Source organism: Pleurodeles waltl, chromosome 6 (genome assembly GCF_031143425.1).
Source record: "Pleurodeles waltl isolate 20211129_DDA chromosome 6, aPleWal1.hap1.20221129, whole genome shotgun sequence".
Lineage (NCBI taxonomy): Eukaryota > Metazoa > Chordata > Amphibia > Caudata > Salamandridae > Pleurodeles > Pleurodeles waltl.
In genome coordinates, this window is record NC_090445.1 from 1,311,750,155 (window position 1) to 1,311,773,902 (window position 23,748).

A 23,748-nucleotide genomic window follows, 5' to 3' on the forward strand; every position below is an offset into this window, starting at 1 on the left:
AATAAAAGGAATGAAAATTAAATTAAAGAAGGTGTCAGGGCACAGGCCTAAGACCCAGGGCTAAAATAATGCTACAGTGTAAATGCTTAAGTAACCTCATGACAAAGGCACTTCAAAGGCTGACTTTATCTCTCTTTCTCTACTTCTACACTACAACGTATCTCCATCCTATGTGAATTGCAATTCTTACTGTTGGTAACTTCAAAGTGATTTGTTATAGATAGATAGATAGCTAGCTAGCTAGATAGATAGATAGATAGATAGATAGATAGATAGATAGATAGATAGATAGATAGATAGATAGATAGATAGATGGATAGATGGATAGATGGATAGATAGATAGATAGATAGATAGATAGATAGATAGATAGATAGATAGATAGATAGATAGATAGATAGATAGATAGATAGATAGATAGATAGATAGATAGATAGATAGATAGATAGATAGATACTAGAAAAAACAAAAGTTAAAGTAATGTTACAGTTAGGTGAAATGTTCAGCTTCAAAATCTAAAAACTACTGAAATTCAGTAGTTGTAATTATCCCTATCCCCAGGACCATTTTTTAAAATAAAGAGAAGGGGAGCTGCATACCCCACCTCTCTAAACCTTGATAGGCATTTGGGACCCCATTCCACAGGGCCATTAATGAAACATAAGGGAAGGGGCATGTGCCCCCCTGTCAGGGCAAATTTTGGCCGCGGGACCCCCTTCTCCCAGGGCTCGTGCATTTTTTTGGGGTAGGGGGCATGTGGCCCCCCTCCTCAGGCTGCCTTTGGTCCCGAGGATGCCATCACAATGGGTCAATGCATTTTTATGGGAAGGGGGCATGTGGCCCCTCCCTGGGCCACTTTTCACCTGGGGACCACATCTCCTGTGGGCTGGTACACTTTTTTTTTATTGGAAGGGCACATGGCACTCTTCCCCGGGCTACTTTTGGCACCGGGAAACCCATCCCCAGAGCCCAGTGCAATTTTGTTTAGGGAGGGGGCACATAACCTGCTCACTGGACCGATTTTGGCCCTGGGGACCCCATTCCCTGGGGCCTGCATTATATTTACGGGGAAGGGTGGCACTCTGTTCCCTTCCCCAGGCTGATTTTGGCCCAGGGACCCCATTCCCAGGGGGCCAGCTAACGAAGGGTGGGTGCCCTAGTGCCCACCCAGTGCAACCACCACAATATCTTTGAGTGCCGTGGGGGGAGCCCCAAGGCCCCTGCAATCCCATTCAGCTCCTCCCATCTAACAGGAGCTGGCATGGCTCCCACCATTAGGGAGCATCTGCAATTGCTGACCCCGGTGAACGGGAGCAATATTTAGATCTGTTTCCCTGCCCGCAAGGGAAACAGATCCGAAGTTTGCTCCAAGTAGGCGGGAGCATTTTCATGCTCCCACCTATTAGGAGAGGACTTTGTGTTTGATTATGCTTGGTGGGAGATTTATATTGCTCCCACCAAGCAACAGCAAACATGTTTCCTTGCCTGCAACAGTGCAGGCAGGAAAACCGCTCTGTCTTGGGGATGGGACCCTAGGACATAGCACATGAGCCTGCCCTGGAGGATAAGGTTGCACAGTCCCCTCTATCTTTACCAATTGGCAAGACAAAGGGGGGAAGGGGTCTGAAAGCAGCCTGGAGAGGGAGCCACACGCACCCCCCTCCACCAAATAATAAATGTTCCCACCCTGGAACTAGCCCACCCGGGGATAAAAAACACAAGCACAGAAGAATACACTTACTTTTTATTAAAATATGTTGCTGCAGCTTTTGTGGACCCTGCACGAATTTGCAGCAAAATTTAAAACAAAACAATTTTGGCAATAGGGCGAAGCCTTTTCGGACCCCAACTTCAGGTCCAGGGGATTATGGTAGTCATACCTTGCCCCCTAGTGTCTTTTTTTGCATTTGTTTCTTAGGGCTCAGAACTCAGTTCCAAGTCCTAAAGTGGCTGCTATGCCATCCTGGTTGAGGTGGTGGCTGCTAATCAGATCTCTATTTGTAATGTGTTGGGCTCCACAGAGCATCCACGTCCCTAGATATTCAAAGTTTATTTTCCATTTATTACTCTGAAACTACTGAACGTATTTACACCAAAACACAAAAAGCACTCTTTCAGGTTCTAGCTAAAGCTTTCTGTCAAATTTGATGTAAAACCGCTCAGCAGTTTAGGCTGTCACTGTATCTAAAATTTTGTGAAGCAGGGGCCAAAAAAGCAGGGAGGATACAAAATGTAAAATCCCCATGTATTTTCCATAGACTTCTTAAGAAACGGCTACAACAAAAAGTGCTCATCAGAATTACACAAAAGTTTGCAGGAAGCTAGATCTTGGTCCGTAGATTGTGCTTTTTGTGATGTGATGCAAATCCATACAGTAGTTTATGAGAAATTAAGGGTAAAAAATAATTGTATATCTGGAGGGTTGAGCTCATGAGACTCTTAAGAGCCTCCTGCTAGAATGCGAATTAAAAAAATTAAGGCCTGTGATTCGTTGAGAGGCACGTTTTTTCCCCCCAAGCCTTCATGCTCTCACAAGAGTGATTGGCTCCAGTGAGTCTTGCAAGCACTCTGATTGGCTAATTGTTGAAATGTGTGAAATGAAATGGCTGCTGTTACGATTCACTGTGAGAAATTTGAGATGTTGTAGAAATTAAGTAAAAAAGCTGTCCCCCTAGTTTTAGAGAGGGGGTATCAAAGGGTGAACTAATATGAAGATTATAAATGTATATTGTTTTTAACTAATTTTTAATGACCTTGTGGGGCTTGAGTGGGATCATGAATAGCAAAAACTGAGTATATGAGTTCACAATACATTTTATTGGTAGGAATAGATATTGTGGTGCTTGTTTTTCAATAAAAGTGTGTAAGAGATAGGTACTGTGATGAGTAGATGTTTAATTCTTAATTTAAAAAAGGCTGGATCTTGCAAGACTCTTGCAAGAGCAGGTGAAATATAGGGGTGAGAGCAAGCAGTTAGGTGTCTCCCTTCTTGTGAGAGTCTTGCAAGAGTTTGTAAGAAGTATAAAAAGGGAAACAGTACAAACAACATAGAACATAGATCATGAAACTATAAGTTAACTCTGAAAAGAGCTATTTTTGTTAACAGTTTTCAACAACTAAAAAAATGTCATGTTTCAAACATTTTTAATATATTTTTGGTATTTTAATTTTTGTGAAAAGGGTAGAACAAAAACAAACAACTTGAGGTGTGAAACAAATACCAAATACATCTCCGTTAAAAAAAACAAAGAGGAGAAAAATGTACAAAACACTTTGAAAAGAACTACTGCGAGGATGGGGCTCTTTTGCTCTCCGACAAGCTTGTTCTGTAAAGTTGTCTAGCTCCCCAGCACAAGCCAACTCTACCTGGGCACAGAACTCCAATTGCCAGGGGTCTCCACATGGCTGTGGTACTCATGCTATATTGTTTACTTCCTCTCCCCGGTTAAACTCTTTCCTGAAAAGTTTACAGATGATATACTTTGCACAAACCTTCTTGGCACCTGGCCTCAATTCAAAATATTGCCACACCAAGGATTGATTGGGTGGCTAAGGTGGCAGAGCTAGTTCCCTGGCTAATCATCTTTCTCTTCAAAGCCAACCAGGAAAGTCAGAATACTTGTCCCATATAAATGGGCATTTTTTACATTCTGAATCTTATTTGACTAAAACAGGTTGCATAGCTACAGTGGCAGGGAGAAACATTGTTGATGTCTCTGCATTAACTGAACCATAGGCAGTGCTTGATTTTAGCTAATAGTTTCCGGTGCTCAGCACTGACACTCAATTATTAACACAAGCCCTTTTGACAGGCCACCACAAGGTTCCTAAGTTTGTCTAAATTTGTGATGAGCACAACAACTGTTTAATAATTCCAATTATGTTACCTGCTTCCCAAATCTAAAAGAATGCCTTGGGTGACAGGTATTAGTCACTTTTAATGTATATTAAAAGTCTGAATTGTCACACTTGTAGGAGTGTAATGTTTGGTAGCTGTGTTCGTTCTGTCATTGGCAGCACTAGCAGGGGCAATGAGTGGTGCAAGCTGAAGTGGTCTCCTGGTACTTATCTTTACAAATTAAGCACTGGCCATAGGTAGTTCCTGCAGAGCAAAATGTTCTTTCACTGCCTTTGGTGAGACCTGCGAGACACACAGAGAGGCAGAAAAATTGAAGTCTACACTTTGATTTTTTCCATGTTTCTCTGTTCCATAAAGCCTTGTTTGATGTATGTATTATCTAACAGTTTGGTACAACAGATTCTGAAAAGCCAAAAAATCAATACAATTCTTGGTCTGTTGCATCTTATGCTAGTAGTTATTCATACAAGTGGATGAAAGATCTTTTCCCCATCAGCTTATATGTCAAAGATGCCACATGTTTACCAAGTCAGTGTTCTATTCATAGTCCCTTTATTCTGTTTTTATCGTCCACATTAGACAGGCCGATGTGGTTGCAAGGAGAGAGATCAAATATGTTGGAGAAACTGAAAAGCCCCAGAAGCTGGATGTTCTGGGGAAGATGTATTAATGATTGTAAACAAGTATTTTGCTGAAAATGTATTATCTTAACTTCTTCATGCAAGCAGAGAATTTGCAGAGATATCTTTCCGGATCCTTGGAAGCAGAGTAAGGGAGACAAATTAATTCAATGCAGCAGTAATGGTATATAATATAGATGGCTAGATTATTCTCTTTATATGATAGTTGTTCTAAAGCATGTGTCTGTGCCCTTTTTATTCTCACCATTAGATGATACTTAAATTAACCTTACCTGTCACCCACAGGTCTTCCAATCCACATCATGCTACTTACTGACACAAGTGAGTGAAAGGATCATTGGAGCTCCACCCTGGTGAAAATGCCACATGATTGAACTAACTGCCAAAATGCTAAATACGTACATTAGATAACACTAAAACTATGCATGTAGATATACTGAATGCATATTGTAAAGTAGCATTTCACCTAACTTGCATTTGTATGGTATAGTTGCATTATACATCGCGTTCTCATTGCATTCTGTCTTTAGAAAGAGAAGCTGCATGTACTAGGAAATTGTGATTTTTTTTGCCAGCATTTATAACTACACGTTTTCATACAGACTACACAAAAAAGTAACAAACATGTTTTTACAAGATCAGTGACCTCCATTTTTGGCTATTCCCTTGCCATAGAATTTGTAAAATATTGTGAGCTAATGCACTCATGTATGTGTACTTAATGAGACATTTACTAATGTACCAAGAAGGACCCAGCAAGCTATGGTATCTACCAGGTACCTACAAGCCTTGCAAAGTCATTTTACTGAGGGATCATTACACCTAATTCAAAGACATAGAACCCTCCTCGTCCACTGCCTATCGACATTTCTTTCGGAAGAAGTTTGAAAAGACATAAAAAATTTGAGAACCAGCTGCGGTCGGCTAAATGGCCTAATGCATTTATGGTATTTTTGAGCTAATGGTCACTGCTCCAAATCCCAGCAGGTCAGTAAACTCAGTGCCATTGAATTCAGTAATGATAAACATCTTCCATTCAGTTGCTTGAACATTCAAACACAGGGGTTTGGTAATGTGGCTTAGATTTTACTGTTTTATTTCAATAGAAATTGCATTTATGTATTGTTTACTACCCCCTGACAAAACACTCAAGCACATTGCAGCATACAGTACACTGTGCCAAGGTTAGTGGTTAATTGATTGCATGAAATTACTGTTTTTGTGGTAAATTAAGTTAATGGGAGCTGGGGGTGATCCTTGGCGGGGGGTATTTGAGTTAATGCAGATGGTTTGTAAAGTTAATAGGCTAAAGGAGGTTAAGGGCCTTTTTTTAGAGTTTGGTGGACGGGATCCTACCTCACAAACATGTCAGAGTACCATGTCCACCAAAGTTTTGGTGTGCCCTCATGCAGACTGAAAGCTATCTGTGGATGGAGCCCCTATTGGCTCCATCAGTAGAAAGTTTCCCTGGTTCCTCAGATGGCCATAAGGAGTTGCAGCTATCAGAAGAAGGGCATTGTAACACTCAGCCTACTTAGGGGTTGTGGGATTAAACTCCATTAGTGTGAAGGTCATAAATTTTGTGTTTTACGGAAACTCCCTTTTTGAGAGTTTCTGAAAAACAACAAATTTGAAAAGTATGGTGAACAGCCATTAAAACTGATGGCAGCCACCCATCAAAACTTTTTACCTTTTAAGGAATGGAGGTGACTGCTAGGTCATCTCCAAAAAGTGCAGAAGTAGTCTGTCATGGAGGCAAAGGTAATGTCTTCTGCCATTCTGCTGAAGATAGTACAGTCTACCAAAATTTAAATTGGGCCCTATGTAATATTAGGTAGAAGGGATTTGTTTTCAAAGAAGGAGAAGTTTTGACCTATGAAATGAGGTAAATGCAATTTGGAGAAACGCAATATTATAATATAATACACATAGTCATGTGACTTAGAGTAGGCTATTCTCAGAGAAAGGAGGTATGCAAAGAATTGATGGTGAGAGAGCGTAGCGTATATAATCTATATTAACATGAAATGATTATGAATTAAGGTGTGATACTGCCGCATAGAAAACAATAAAATAGCAATTTTGCTTAAACATGCACTTGAATTGTGACCACGAAGAGTGGCCACCAATGTTTACGCAAACTAATAATGATGATCAAAATGCTTATGTTACGTTCAAATGAGCTTATATTAACATTTGCGTTATTAAATCTGTATTGAAAACCTCATAGGCTTTAAGTTAGCATGAGCTGCAGCTTAGCTGTTTGGCTCTCATATTAAATGCATTTTTCTATTTTTCAGTGTGCTGACTCACAAGGGGCCATGACCCTATTTGCTCTTTTTCTTCAAACTTGGAAGATGAATGTAACCATGTAGATCCGTTTCCCACTGCTTCTCATCGTCGTGAAAACTAAGGGGGTGATTCTGACCCGCCAGGGTCGGCGGGAGCACCGCCAACAGGCTGGCGGTGCCCCGCAGGGCATTCTGACCGCAGCGGTTTGGCCGCGGTCAGAAAGGGAAAACCGGCGGTCTCCCGCCGGTTTTCCGCTGCCCTATTGAATCCTCCAAGGAGGCGCAGCTTGCTGCGCCGCCATGGGGATTCTGACACCCCATACCGCCATCCTGTTCCTGGCGGTTCTCCCGCCAGGAACAGGATGGCGGTATGGGGTGTCGCGGGGCCCCTGGGGGCCCCTGCAGTGCCCATGCCAATGGCATGGGCACTGCAGGGGCCCCCGTAAGAGGGCCCCAAAAAGAATTTCAGACACTGAAATTCGCGACGGGTGCAACTGCACCCGTCGCACCTTCCCACTCCGCCGGCTCAATTCTGAGCCGGCGTCCTCGTGGGAAGGGTTTTTTGCACTGGGCTGGCGGGCGGCCTTTTGGCGGTCGCCTGCCAGCCCAGTGCAAAAGCCAAAATACCCTCAGCGGTCTTTCGACCGCGGAGCGGTATTTTGGAGGAGGCCGCCCGCCAGACTCAGAATGACCCCATAAATGTTATAAATTAATTGAAACAGTGTAGATTAATGTAATGTACAAGGTCATTCAAACCGGTGAAGACAATGGAACTGCTGACCAAAAGGTGTGCAAAGAATTACAAAGGGATGAAGTCACACCGGACGTGCCACCTCTGAAGACGTCAATTATGAAGACCAATCAAAGACTTGTAAACCAATATGGGGTGAAGATTAGGATTACCTAATGTTTAATTTGATAGGTTAAAGATAGTGGGGTATAGCGAATGTCCAATAGAATTTTGTGGGAATGTACTACGAAAAAGGGATAAAAACCCATGTCACAGGGAGGTCATTTAGGTGGGTTAGGGAATGCTATTGATTTTATCCAGAAACTCTGTCACTCTGTTTGGTGAGTTGGTGGTTTACGTAAACCATCCTCACCCTTAGATTGCCCATTTACACTTTACCTCCTTATGAGGGAAGTGACCTTTTTCCCAGAAGCTGAGTTCTGACTGATGGCGATTTGACTGATGTCCTGAAGACGAAGACTGAACCTGTGCGCTGACCTAATCCTTGGAGGGTAATAATGACAACGCATTTGTAACTTGTCTGTTTGCTTTTCCTTTCTAGGTACCAACTGCTTGCTTTTGACAGAGACCATAGCTAGATGTTTTCCAAATTGGTGTTTAAATTGTTTTGCATGAATCCCAACATGCTAATGCCAATCAGTGGTTAGGACAGGTGTTCACCAAAACTGACGCAAATAGACAAACGACTGAGACTATGCTTTGTTGAACTGATGCGTTACTGACACTCTGCTAAACTTGATCTATGTTCAGCCGTGTTATGTTTTGATGTTTGTGATTCTTGCGTTAATGACATCTTATCACAGTTGCCATATTGTGACTATGCTATTATGTTACCTGGTGTTGAGATTAACACATTTGCTCTTAGATTGTAACTAATAGGGAATAAAACTCATAAAATTCTGCTAAACTGGTGTGGTTATTTATGGCTGCAAGGTCATGGTAGCGTTTTTAAATTGATTAATGACTTTGACTAAAGTGAAATGCATTGTCGTGATAAATATTGATGACATTATTGATGTATTGATTGATATATTGATTAGCTATCTCGTCCTACGGTGTCTCTCAACTGGGTCAAAAGATTCATTGGCCTAAAACGAGTCCTGATGTGTAATAAAATATCCTAAAGGGACGCCTTATCAGTTCTGGTAGCAGAGCGACGGTTTGGCCCTTTGGGGCCCTAGGACGGAGAATCATTGTTTAAATTGTTTTTCTGTGATAATGCAAATTGGAGGTATGATGTGTTTCTAAATTCATCATGACTTTCCATGGATCTCGGAGCCTACCTAAGTGAGTTGGGAATGTTCTCGGCGTCATAGTGTGTGTGGTATATGGGTTTGCGCTTGCTTCGTTTATGCATTTTTGCAGGTGATTTGTGAAGTTTGTGTGTATTTAGGCCAGGTAAATGTTGTTTTAGTAGGAGTGGGCGTACTCCGTAGTATGAGAGCAGGGAAGTCGGCGTACTTCATGTGAGTGTGGGGCTTTGTGCTCAAAATTATCCACGTGGTTGGTTGTACGGACCCGTCGTGGTCTAAGACTCCGCAGAATATTGACAAGTGTAGGAGACACTTGGGTTTATGTTGTAAATTGTGCGGTTTAATAGGTCAATCGGGCTTGTTTGACAAGTCGAGTTTGAGTCAAATTGTATGTGTGAAACCTTCGATGGAGATTTGGCAAGTTCTAAAGTGCGCTAGGACGAACCATTGACAAGTCGAGAGTAGGATTTGCGGGTCGAATTCTGCTTGCGTATGCGGGAATTGAGAAGGAGAGAGTAGAGGCCGAGGCTTCAAGAGAAATCTCTGTAAAATTCTGAAGCGAATGTGTTACCCTTCCTGTAGTAAACCAGCAGATTTGTGTTGTTGTTAAGGTGCTCGCAGTCAAATTTTGCATTAGTTTGGTGTGAATCCAGTGAGGGGCGGACAAGCCGCAAGACTTTGTCAGCTGCAGTGTGTGAGTGTGACGTCAGTGGTGCCGCGCTGAGATAGGTCAGTTGTCGAGAGGGGTCGCGCACGGATTGGCTGCCATCCGTGAGGGGCAATAGGTTAAGAAAGGTGGGTGAAGAGTGTCCTGGGAATTAAAGTCACTTCTGATTAAATACAAACAAGAAGAAAAGACACAGAGATGAATTTTGTCAAAGCTTTTAAGAGTGCTCTGACAGGAGATGCAAACATTATGGCAAGTGAAGGAGAGCCTACACCGCCTGAGGGTACTCCAGCTTACATAGTTATGGAGGAGAAAGGTGTTGCGCCTTGTTTATGGATGAAACAGTGGCGTAAATTAACAGAGAAAGAGGGATGTTTGGCGTTCCCAGAACATGGGACGTTCAATACGAGGGTGCTAGAGAATTTGAGGTGGATGTTAAGCGAACAGAAACCACCTCAGAGGCCAGCGCAGTATGAGGCTTTAGCGATTTGGGATCTAATGGCTCTTAAACAGAGAAAAGAAAAATTCCAAAGAAGAATAAAAAGGGCATAAAAGACTTATGCAGAAGCTAAGTGGGATAATGAGAGCAAAATGTGGAGACGGGGAATAGTTGATGGATTAAAATTGTTCCCAGCAATAACACAGGGAGAAGAGACGCAGGGAAAGAAAGCCACCTGTAAAACAGACAAGGACTCTAGTAAGCCTAAAGAAACTAAGAGACCTTGGGAAGAGGAAGACGACTCAGACGATGAAGAATTCATGGATCGGATATTACATGATCGCCCACCACCTTATGCGGCGAGTGACAGTGTTCCGAGCACTAGTACGGGTCCTGGGAACCAGACACAGGAAAAGGGAGTTACTGATACGGTACAGACTAGTGATACAGGTTCGATACAGAATGGTGTCAGTGTACCCACTGCGCCAGACATGCAGATACAGTTGCAACCTCCACCGCAGATACAGAGAATCTATCCAGACGTCCCAGTGCTAGAGACTACTACAAACCTGATAGTGCCCCCAGACCTGATATATAAAAAATCGAGGTTAGTGCAGATTGAGCCAACTCCACAATTGCTGCCCCAGCCACAACCACAATTGATACCAGGATATAACCCGGCAGCAGGTCCTCCATTAATACCTGCCCCGGCTTCAGGGGATCACCTTGGAGCAGCAGCTCCAAGAAGTTTAGGACCAGGTCAGACACCCGCTGCAATATTGTTACCAATTACCGTTGGTCCACCGGTGCCATTGTATGCACACAGTAAATCTGGCGTATGTGATCAGGGAGTGATGACTCAAGATGCAATAAGAGGAGGATTCATAAGAATGGCCCCAGGAGAGCAAGTGATTGAAAAACCGAGGTCCTTGTTAAACCTTAGCCCAGCTGAAGCACCGTTGGAGGCAATGAGACAGGCAGGGCTAGGAGTGCTAACCCCACAGACGATAAGTACGAATGCTTCACAATCACCAATGAAGCATGCAGGGAACATTTCACAGCAAGGTTTTACAGTACAACAGTTGAATGAGTGGTTAGAGAAGACCTATTCTTCACAAAAGACTACAGTGACTGCAGTAGATCCGGAAAGGATAGGGAGAAATGAGTACCTGAATTTTGTAAGACTAGGGGGGTTATTACAACTTTGGAGGAGGTGTTAATCCGTCCCAAAAGTGACGTTAAAGTGACAGATATACCACCAGCCGTATTAGGAGTCCATTATATCCTATGGAACTCATAATACGGCTGGTGGTATATCCGTCACATTTGGGACGGATTAACACCTCCTCCAAAGTTGTAATAACCCCCTAGGTGTGGAAGCTGCCAAACTAGTGGACGGAACAATAGGGGTAAACAGATTAGAGTCATATACAGAAGCAGAATTGAGATACTTGTGCCCTAAGATTACTAAAGAGGTAGGAAAGGAAAGATTAGCAAACCTGGCAGACAAGTACAACATTGATATTGAGAACACTAAACATTTGAAAAGAAGTTACAGGTTAGACTTCGATTCAAAAGACTTTGAGCATATGAGGTCTGCCGGAATGAAAGCGCATTTAAAAGAAATACTGCAAAGTGCGCAAATCTGGGGAGCGTTAGAAAAGCGGGAAGGCAGATGGGCAAAGAAAAGAGACAAGGAGAAAGGTGACAGTCCGGGGTCGAGTCAGGCTAAAGCTTCACCCGATGCGGAATCGGTAAAAATACTACCCATGAGAGAAACAGCTGGTGGAGTTTTAATTCATGTGCCGTGGTCCAGAGGAGACATCCTATCTTTTACAAATGATTATCCCAGATTGAGGGAGAAACCAATCGAGTGGTATCAACAAACAGATAGGTTTGTGAAGCTTGCAAAGTGTCTCTGGGAAGACGTGAATACCTTGTTTGAGATCATTGTTCCGCCTGATTTGTGGCTCGAGTGCAAGAGAGGTGTAGACTGGCCGACGAAGGAGCCGGCAAGGGATAAGGTGACCGGAGCTCCCTCTGAGGAGGTAATGAAGTACAATCATAAAGTGATTGAGTTTTTGAAGCAGAAAGTGTCGCCGAAGGTGCCTGATTGGCAGAAAATCGACCGGACCTCGCAAGAGGTTAAAGAATCAATTCATGCTTATTATGAGAGATTGTTGAAGGCATTTAAACATTACAGTGGTACTGAGATTGAGCCAAAAGACATGAACCATCTCGTGTTCAGATTTGTTGAAGGGCTGAGACCAGAGGTTAGCCAGATGATTAGGAATCATCTTATTTGTTGGCAAGCGAAGCCGATTGATGAGGTGTTGCAGTATGCGAAATACTATAGTGACGAAATTGAGCTAAAGCAGAAAAAGTTAAAAGAGAAAGTGATGGTGATGCAGATAAGGGCAGCAAAGGCTGGTACACAGGTAAATGGAGTTCAACAGATAATACAACAGCAACCGCAAGTGACTGGTGTGTTTCAGGCACAACCAAGAGGTTGAAGTCGAGGTTTTGTGAATCGCGGTCCAGACTTGAATACTGTTGTGGTTCAAAATGATGCACAAGGAATGAAAAGGATGTCACCATGTCACGCGTGCGGGGGTGTGGGGAATTGGAAGCGGGAATGCCCAGATGTGGTGCAGGATGGTGTTGTTCAACAAAGCACTAATATCGGTACATTGCAAAATATGAAAGGTCCAAAACTGAGAAATCAAAACCCGAACTTCCAAACTAACATGATTCAGATGCAAGGGTTACAGCCCATGCAGCAAATGCAAATGGCGCGCGTTCAACCAGCGCAAATGCAACAAGTACAACAGCAGGTTCCCATGGTACCTAGACAGCAAATGCAATTACCAATGGCTCCGATGGGACAGCAACAGGTGATGCTTCCTCAGCAGGTCACAGGTCAGGTGATGAGTCAAAATAATACAGTACAGCAATTCCCATTGCATGGTGAAGATGGAATGAATGAGGAGTGGTCGGATGACAGCTCAGATAGCAAAGAGTGCAGGCTTGCAGCGTCCCTGGAGGCAGATCAGAGGGGACCCTATGTAGAGGGAAAGGTAATGGGTCACAAAGTTTCATTCTTGGTTGATACCGGAGCTACACGCTCTACAGTCAGAAGTGCAGATGTTCCGAAATTACCACTTTCAGGGAGTACCATAAGGGTGGTCGGAGTAGCAAACCAGTACCTGACAAATCCGATCACAGATCCAGTGCAGGTTGAGATCGGCAACTTCCAGGGACTGCATAAGTTTGTAGTCTGCGATTCGAGTCCGGTATCCCTACTGGGAAGAGACTTACTGTTAGGGTTTGTGCACAGCAAAGAGCATGTCCCCTCTCACTGCACTAGTGGGTTCTGTAATAGCTCCCTTTTAAACTTACTATTGAAAGCCTTTCTTGTTATCTCACCTTCCCCCCCCCCCCTAGGCTTCTGTGTATGTTGTTTAATGTGCTGTTTTGTTTACACATTGGGCCTTGCTTTTACCAAGGTTTCTTTAAAACACTCCTCTCTAGGCCATTTGTTAATTTAACTCATTTGCATAATAACTGAAACTCTGCACACCTTTCAAGAACATGTGCAGCATGTGAGGACCACACCCAGCTCTTCAAACCACACCCAGCTCTGGACACCTTTCAAGAACATGTGCAGCATGTGAGGACCACACCCAGCCCTGTCTATAAAAGGCAGCCCCCGAGCCTCACCCAGTGCTTGTGCTCGTCTACCTCCCGCTTACCTGAGGACAGATCCCTCGGCACTGGCACTCCTGCTCTCTACAGACTTTCATTGGCTTCAATGGGCGCAGCTGCTGGCTCTTCCTTCTTCCGGTTTCCGGTTCCTCCTTGCCTCAGCCTCTCTCCTACAAGCAACCTGCAAAAGAGAAAGAAGACAAGGTTAGACTGATCAGTATCTCTTGCCAGCAACAAGTAAGTGCAAAACTTTTATTACCTGAAAGAACTTTGACAACAATTTCTGGATTCGTGTATAGACAATTTGAAACAAGATACCTTCCACGAACATTGTGATTCCAACTCTTTGTTACAAGAATACTTTGCGGAACTTTGTGAAGCAAACATTTTTTTTATGGAACTTTTAAGAATCGAACCGTGGAAACCATTAACAGCAAGGCAAACAGTAAATCAAGGACTTGCACAAATTACATGCTGTATTTTGACGTAAAAGTACAGTATTTGTTTTATAAAAGATTCTGGAAATATGGGAAAAGTGAGTCTGCTATTGGCAATTTTGGCTTTAGTTATATTAAGATGAATGTTTGATATTGATAATTCTGATAACGGTATTTGTTTAATGTTTTAGAAGCTTTAGAGTAATAGAAAGCACATCCCAGAGCAGTAACACATTCCAAACCTGGAAACTAGAGACCAGGATCCAAGAGGTACTTTTAGAAGAAAATTTCTAATAAATAAAGGGATAGTCAGGAACCCAGTTAGGAATAGGATGTACTTATCTGTTCTTTGTTTATGTTTCATTAGGCACCAGTTTCTACAGAAGTCAGAGAGGGCCGCAGATTTGTGCAGCACTTCAACAGTGGAAACGCAAGAACGCTGTTGTCTCTTTATTTTATTTTATCCACTTCCCCCCTTCCCTTGAGCTTCTGTTTTTAGTGCACTGTTTTAAAAACTAGTGTGCTGGAACAAGCAGTTTCAGGGTGGGGTCGGATTGTCTTCAACCTCCATCAGAACTGAACAAGGACTCAGGTGAGCTGGGCTTTGACAGAAGCACAAGCCTTAAATAAAAAAAATAAAAAAATTCAGTTCTGGTGGACGATGAATATCGGGGAAGAAATAGAGGGCATTGACGTCAGGGATATGGCGCAGGCCCTAAATGAGGACTTGGCTCATAATGAATCAGTGTCTGGCATCTTGCAACATATGCAAGAGGAAATAGAGAGATTAAAGATGGAGAATACCTCTTTAAAACAGGATTTAAGCAGGTATAAATTTAGGGTATCTCAGTGGAACACAGCTTTTACGCCTTTGTTTAAAACCTCCTCAGAGACAGGGACGCCATCAAAACATACAACTTTGCCTCCCCCAGTTGAGGTCACTGTTAATGTTCCTAATGCTGTGCCCTTAGCAGCACCTGAACGTTTTCATGGAGATAGTAACAAATTCCATGTTTTTATCAATCAATGTCAATTACACTTCGTTTGTAAGCCACAACAGTTCCCTACTGATGCTACGAAAGTGGCATTCGTCTTGTCTTATTTGGGTGGCACAGCAGCCAATTGGTCAATTCCTTTCGTGGAGAGAGATGATCCCATCCTCCATAATTGGAATCAATTTAAACGTACCATGACCAGCCTTTTTGCAAAACACACTTTCATGCAGGCAAGTGATAATGAGCTTTTAAATCTTAAACAAGGTAACAAGGATTTATTGACCTATCTCACTAGTTTTAATCGTTTACTCACCGAGACACACTGGCCAGAAGAAAAGCGTGTCTCCCTTTTCTATAAAGGTTTGAAAGACGAGTTAAAAGACCCGCTGGCTCATATCGTTGATTTGCCAGAAGACTATTCGGACTTTGTAGATTTAGTTGTGAAATTAGAACATAGACTAGGAGAAAGAAAGGGAGATAAATACAAACTGGAATCACGGTTAACTTTTATTAGACACGAGAAGAAAAACCCAGATAATAAACTCCCTGAACCTGAGCCTATGCAAATAGGGACACTCAGAGGTTCACTCATTTCAGAGGAAAAAGAAAGAAGGAGAAAACTTCAATTATGTTTATATTGTGGAAGGGCAGGTCACTTTGCCAGAGAATGTCCAGTAAAGCCTAAAAATCCACAAAAGGGTGCTGTTTCCTCCACCTCCTCAACTGAATCGGGAAACGATTAAGCTCGACAAGGGGAGAGGTTACTTGTTCGAGAAAACATCTTAATCAAACCTCTAATGCTGCAGCCTTCATGGTACCGCACATACCTAGACATTTCATAATTCAGGTCGTTTTAATTGTTACTACCCGAGTGAGGCATTCTCTCCCTGTCCTACTGGACTCAGGCGCGACAGGAAATTTTGTGGATAATAAGTTAGCTGAAAACTTAGGACTTGCTATGTGCCTAAAGCCTTGTCCAGAAGCAGTATGTGCAGTGGATGGGTCAGAATTGACCTCTGGATTAATCACAAAACAAACAAGTCCACTTGTTATGGTCTGTCAGAACGGGCACACAGAGGTGATTAGCTTTGATCTGATAGATACTCCTAATTTTGGTTTGATTCTCGGGGTTCCCTGGTTAACAACTCATAACCCAAAAATTGATTGGGTGAATAGAAATGTTACTTTGGATTCCTCTTTCTGTAGAACCAATTGCTATCAAGAAGCAGGTACAGAACAGAGCACAGTATTACACTGTGCTAGTGTTATACAAGATGAACCAAGTCTCCCTCCTGAATATTCTGACATTAAAGACGTCTTTGATCCAGTAAAGGCTAGTGTGCTGCCCCCACATAGGTCTTATGACTGTCGTATAGATCTTATCCCAGTGGCCCCTTTACCTAATAACAGAGTATATGCTTTGACTGACGAAGAAACCAAATACTTAAGAACCTACCTAGATGACCTACTACAGTCTGGGTTCATCCGTCATTCCACATCTCCGGTGTCATCTCCACTCTTTTTTATCCCGAAGCCGGATAAATCCCTGCGCGTGTGTATCGATTATAGAGGACTAAATAAGGCTACAATAAAGAATAAATATCCTCTTCCTCTAATACCTGTGTTGTTGGATCAATTAAGACATTCTACTGTATACACTAAACTAGATCTGCGGGGAGCTTACCACCTGGTCCGAGTAAAAGAGGGGGATGAGTGGAAGACAGCTTTCAAGACAAAGTTTGGTTTATTTGAGTACACAGTAATGCCCTTTGGGTTATGTTATGCCCCTGCGGCCTTTCAGTTCTTTATAAATGAGGTCCTACACGAATTCCTGGACGTTTGTGTCATAGTATACATAGACGACATCCTCATTTACTCTAAGAACTCAGAAGAACATACCCAACATGTTCGTGCAGTATTATCAAAGTTAAAAGAAAATCATCTTTTTGCTAAGTTAGAAAAGTGTACTTTTAATGTCAGCAAGGTGGACTTTTTAGGATACTGCCTGTCACCTCAAGGAATAACTATGGATGTAAAGAAAATCAGTGCTATTGCTGATTGGCCAGAACCATCCTCTGTAAAAGATATTCAGAAATTTCTGGGTTTCGCCAATTTTTATAGGAGGTTTATTGCACATTTTGCAGACATTGCGGCCCCAATAACTACCTTGTTGCGGAAAGGGCAACGATTTCTTTGGACTGATGAGGCGGCACACGCCTTTCAACTCCTAAAACAAAAGTTCACTTCAGCCCCAATTCTGAAACATCCTGATCCTGACTTGCCTTTTTTTGTTGAAGCGGATGCTTCACAAGTAGCTTTAGGAGGAGTTCTCTCTCAACGAGATGCAGTAGATGGCCAGTTACATCCTATAGCCTTCTATTCCAAAAAGTTATTACCAGCTGAACAAAATTACACTGTGGCTGAAAGGGAACTACTAGCTATCAAAGTAGCCTTTTCAGAATGGAGGCACCATTTAATGGGAGCCAAGTACCCAGTTACAATCTTTTCTGACCATAGGAACCTACAGTTTTTTGGATCACTTAAAGCACTAACACCACGTCAGATGCGCTGGTTAAATTTTTTTAGCACATTTGACTTTGTAATAACCTATAGACCAGGTGCACAACAAATTCAATCTGATGTGTTATCTAGATACGGACATACTTCAGACATGAAACAAGATAAAATAGGAGAACCCATTATTCCTCCCCAAAAGTTTTTGGCACCAGTACAACAGAAGGATTTCATCACAGATCTATATAATGCACACATGCAAATAGGACCTCAGGATTGGTTAAAGGATTCCCATAACACAATACAACAAGGTTTATTGTATCACGACAACATGCTGTTAGTGCCCACCTCTGAATTACAAACACAGGTGATAATTTGGCATCACGCCTCACCGTTGGCAGGTCATCCTGGTTGGGTAAAAACCCTGGAAAATGTGCAAAAACACTTTTGGTGGGACACTATAAGAAAGGACATTAAGCAATTTGTCACTACCTGTCCAATTTGTGCAAGACATAAATCTTCTCATAAGGCCCCTGACGGTTTGTTAATACCAATGCCAACACCCAAGCAACCTTGGCACACTGTGAGCGTAGACTTTATTGTAGGTTTACCACCTGTAAAATCTTTCACAACAGTGTTGGTTATAGTGGATTTTTAATCTAAAATGGCACATTTTGTACCATTACGGAAATTACCCACGGCGGCAGAATTTGCCGATATTTTTATAAGGGAAATTGTGCGTTTACATGGTTTGCCAAGCAAAGTGGTGTCAGACCGAGGGAGCCAGTTCAACTCTAAATTTTGGAAAAAATTATGTAAAAAACTGAAAATAGATGTGGCATTATCCACTGCTTTCCACCCAGAGACAGATGGACAGACTGAACGACTGAACCAAACCTTACTTCAAACGCTACGTTGTTTATTGGCTGATTATTCTAGTGAATGGTTGGAAGCTCTCCCTGTAGCGGAGTTTGTTTATAATAATACTGAGCATTCAGCTCTACTTTGCTCACCATTCTATTTCTTGCAGGGGTATCATCCAAGAGCTATACCCATTTTGTTAGAAGATTCTCTGTTACCTACAGTAATGGATAGACTAACAAGGTTAGGTGACATACAAGACAAAGCCAGGAAACATTTATTAAAGTACAAGGAAAGCATGAAAAGACAAGCAGACAAACACAGATCTGAGGCCCCAATGTATAAAATCGGTGACAAGGTATGGCTCTCCACAAAGAACCTAAACATAGAGGGATCCCGAAAGCTGCAACCACGTTTCATTGGACCCTTTAGTATAACTGCCATAGTAAACCCGGTAACAGTAAAATTAGATTTACCAAAAGAATATCCAGTACATACTACATTCCATGTGTCCTTGCTTAAGCCGTACAATCCAAAAACCCGACCTGAACCACCACCTCCACCCATACCAATTAAGGGAAATCTAGAATATGAAGTGAAAAGCATAAAAGACTCAAAAAGAATTAGTGGACGTCTGTTTTATTTAGTAGAATGGAAAGGATATGATGAATCTGAGAATTCATGGGAACCAGCATCATATGTACATGCCCCACAGCTGATTAGACGGTTTTATTTAAAAAATCCAGGAAAACCCCGTCCTGTAGGAGGGCCTTTGAGGGGGGCAACTGTTAGGGCTTGTGCACAGCAAAGAGCATGTCCCCTCTCACTGCACTAGTGGGTTCTGTAATAGCTCCCTTTTAAACTTACTATTGAAAGCCTTTCTTGTTATCTCACCTTCCCCCCCCCCTAGGCTTCTGTGTATGTTGTTTAATGTGCTGTTTTGTTTACACATTGGGCCTTGCTTTTACCAAGGCTTCTTTAAAACACTCCTCTCTAGGCAATGTGTTAATTTAACTCATTTGCATAATAACTGAAACTCTGCACATCTTTCAAGAACATGTGCAGCATGTGAGGACCACACCCAGCTCTTCAAACCACACCCAGCTCTGCACACCTTTCAAGAAAATGTGCAGCATGTGAGGACCACACCCAGCCCTGTCTATAAAAGGCAGCCCCAGAGCCTCACCCAGTGCTTGTGCTCGTCTACCTCCCGCTTACCTGAGGACAGATCCCTCGGTGCTGGCACTCCTGCTCTCTACAGACTTTCATTGGCTTCAATGGGCGCAGCTGCTGGCTCTTCCTTCTTCCGGTTTCCGGTTCCTCCTTGCCTCAGCCTCTCTCCTACAAGCAACCTGCAAAAGAGAAAGAAGACAAGGTTAGACTGATCAGTATCTCTTGCCAGCAACAAGTAAGTGCAAAACTTTTATTACCTGAAAGAACTTTGACAACAATTTCTGGATTTGTGTATAGACAATTTGAAACAAGATACCTTCCACGAACATTGTGATTCCAACTCTTTGTTACAAGAATACTTTGCGGAACTTTGTGAAGCAAACATTTTTTTTATGGAACTTTTAAGAATCGATCCGTGGAAACCATTAACAGCAAGGCAAACAGTAAATCAAGGACTTGCACAAATTACATGCTGTATTTTGACGTAAAAGTACAGTATTTGTTTTATAAAAGATTCTGGAAATATGGGAAAAGTGAGTCTGCTATTGGCAATTTTGGCTTTAGTTATATTAAGATGAATGTTTGATATTGATAATTCTGATAACGGTATTTGTTTAATGTTTTAGAAGCTTTAGAGTAATAGAAAGCACATCCCAGAGCAGTAACACATTCCAAACCTGGAAACTAGAGACCAGGATCCAAGAGGTACTTTTACAAGAAAATTTCTAATAAATAAAGGGATAGTCAAGAACCCAGTTAGGAATAGGATGTACTTATCTGTTCTTTGTTTATGTTTCATTAGGCACCAGTTTCTACAGAAGTCAGAGAGAGCCGCAGATTTGTGCAGCACTTCAACAGTGGAAACGCAAGAACGCTGTTGTCTCTTTATTTTATTTTATCCACTTCCCCCCTTCCCTTGAGCTTCTGTTCTTAGTGCACTGTTTTAAAAACTAGTGTGCTGGAACAAGCAGTTTCAGGGTGGGGTCGGATTGTCTTCAACCTCCATCAGAACTGAACAAGGACTCAGGTGAGCTGGGCTTTGACACTTACTGTGCAAGACAAAATGTTTGATTACCTGTTCCAATGATGGAATCGAAGTACAGACAAACAGTGATGATGAAGAGGATGATGGTCAGTTCTCAGAGTTAGAGACAGGAACTGCAAATGAAGATTAACCTTTGATTACATTACTCCCGATGCTTACAGTAATCGACTTACCTGCTGAATTGCAAGGGACAGTGACAGAGAAAGTGTGGGATTTGACAGGAAAAGAAGTGGGCTTGATAAAAGGTGTGGAACCAGTTAGAGTACAAGTGAAGCCGAATGCAGTGTTTCCCCAGGTGCCACATTATCACATGGCACAGGATGTTCTTATTCAAGTGTCACAAATAATTGCAGATTTTGTGAAACAGGGAGTCCTGAAGGAAGTGTTGAGCAGCCCATGTAATTCACCGATAATGGGTCTGAAAAAGCCTTGTGGGAAGGTTCGAATTGTGCAGGACTTAAGAAAAATAAACGAGATTGTGGTAAAATGTTGCCCCATAGTAGCCAATCCAGCAGTGATTATGTTTCAGATCCCGTGTGATGCTGAATGGTTCACCGTTGTAGACCTGTCACAAGCTTTCTTTTCGATACCTCTTCACGAGGACAGCCAGTTTGTATTCAGTTTCAAATTCCTGGACAAGGTGTACAGTTGGTGCAGAATTCTTCAAGGGTTTTCTGAGTCACCGTCCATCTTCAATCAGATATTGAAAAAGGACTTAGAATCCTTAGTACTTCCTTTTAACTCGACTCTAGTGAAGTACATTGATGACTTGCTGATTGCACCCAGGACAAGGGATGACTGTAGGTATGACACAATTGCTTTACTGAATCATTTGGGAAAGAAGGGACATAAAGTGTCACCCAAGAAGCTGCAGTACTGCCAGAAAGAAGTGAAGTACTTAGGACACTTAATTGAAAGAGGGTCTAGGAGAATATCAAAAGAAAGAATAACAGCCATTTTGCAAATGAACCCCCCAACAACAAAGAGAGATGTCAGGATGTTTTTGGGAATGGTGGGCTACTGCCTCCAGTGGATACCCAACTTCTCGATTATCTCAAAACCATTGATAAAGCTGACAGGCAAAGAGATCAAGGGTGAGCCGTATACCATAGCTTTGTCCAAGGAAGAGCTTGAGTCGTTCATGGAATTGAGAGAGTGCATGTGCAGGGCACCAGCATTGGGTATGCCTGTTTACACAAAGCCTTTTCTACTGTTTTGTCATGAACGTGATGCTTGTTCTTTGTCAGCTTTGGCACAGGTCCATGGAGGTGCAAATCGCCCTGTAGCATATTTTTCAGCTACCTTGGACCCCGTTGCAGCAGCCTTACCGGGTTGTTTGCGCGCAGTTGCAGCAGTTGGTCAGAGCCTCACGCAGTGTGAAGGCATAGTAATGGGATACCCCCTAAAAGTAATGGTTGCGCATTCAGTTGAAATTTTGTTGACTCGAACCAAAACTCAGCACATGACAAATGCTCATCTTACCAAATATGAGACAATTATACTGGGGTCACCTAATGTTTCACTGAAACGATGTACTGTGTTCAACCCGGCAACTCTACTTCCTGCTGAGAATACTGAAGTTAATAATGAAGAGGAAGTTGAGCACAATTCTCTTGAGGTAACAGAACTATGGGGGTGATTCTAACCCTGGCGGTCGGTGTTAAAGCGGCGGCCAACCCGCCAACAGGCTGGCGGTAAAAAATATGGGATTCTGACCCTGGCGGGAACCGCCAACACAGACAGCCACTTTAACACTCCGACCGCCACGGCGGTACAAACAAACAGCGCGGCGGTCACCGCCAACAGCCAGGCGGCAGACAATGTACCGCCCACACTATCACAACTCACCAATCCGCCACCTTTTCCGGGGCGGGAGCACCGCCGATAAAAACACGGCTGAAACAGACTACGGACGGGAAAACGCTCACCACTACGCACTCCAGGAGGAAGGAGGACAGCATGGAACCCGAATTAAACATCCTACCTGCTCTCGTCTACCTTCTCATCTACCACGAGTACGAAGTCCGGCGCAGACGACAACGGTGAGTACTGCACCTACGACACACGGGAGGGGGGAGGACGAAAGGTTACGGGCACACACATATGCAACCCCCCCCCCAACTATGTACACACCAATGCAGAGCAACAAGTCACAGTGACACCACCCAAACACCCCAGAAAAATGCTAGGACATAATCAAATTTGGAATAAATATTTATGTACCAAAAAGCTCCTGAAAATTATCGTACAACCATGAAAGATATTCACAGGAAACTAATGACATACACATCAGTGTATAACTGAAGTAACAAGTCCTGCACATCCTACGAATTCATCATGTCCGTGGGCCAAAGTTTTGAGAAACAAGGGCAAAGCCCACACAGGAGACCTGAGTCCTTTGGAGAGAACACTGCAGGGGCATCAGATGTAAAACCTACAGGCACCTCAGGGGGAAGGGAAGGGGGGGGCACCACAGCCACATGAGTCCATGACGCCAGATCCACGAGGAGCCACCATGCCCACTGTACCATCCTGGGGAGTGCAAAGCCACAGTCTCTCAATGTCTCTACAGTGGGTGGGCTGCCCACTGTACCATCCTGGGGAGTGCAAAGCCACAGTCTCTCAATGTCTCTACAGTGGGTGGGCTGCCCACTGGACCATACTGGGGAGTGCAAAGCCACAGTCTCTCAATGTCTCTACAGTGGGTGGGCTGCCCACTGGACCATCCTGGGGAGTGCAAAGCCACAGTCTCTCAATGTCTCTACAGTGGGTGGGCTGCCCACTGGACCATCCTGGGGAGTGCAAAGCCACAGTCTCTCAATGTCTCTACAGTGGGTGGGCTGCCCACTGGACCATCCTGGGGAGTGCAAAGCCACAGTCCCTCAATGTCACTACAGTGGGTGGGCTGCCCACTGTACCATCCTGGGGAGTGCAAAGCCACAGTCTCTCAATGTCTCTACAGTGGGTGGGCTGCCCACTGTACCATCCTGGGGAGTGCAAAGCCACAGTCCCTCAATGTCACTACAGTGGGTGGGCTGCCCACTGTACCATCCTGGGGAGTGCAAAGCCACAGTCTCTCAATGTCTCTACAGTGGGTGGGCTGCCCACTGTACCATCC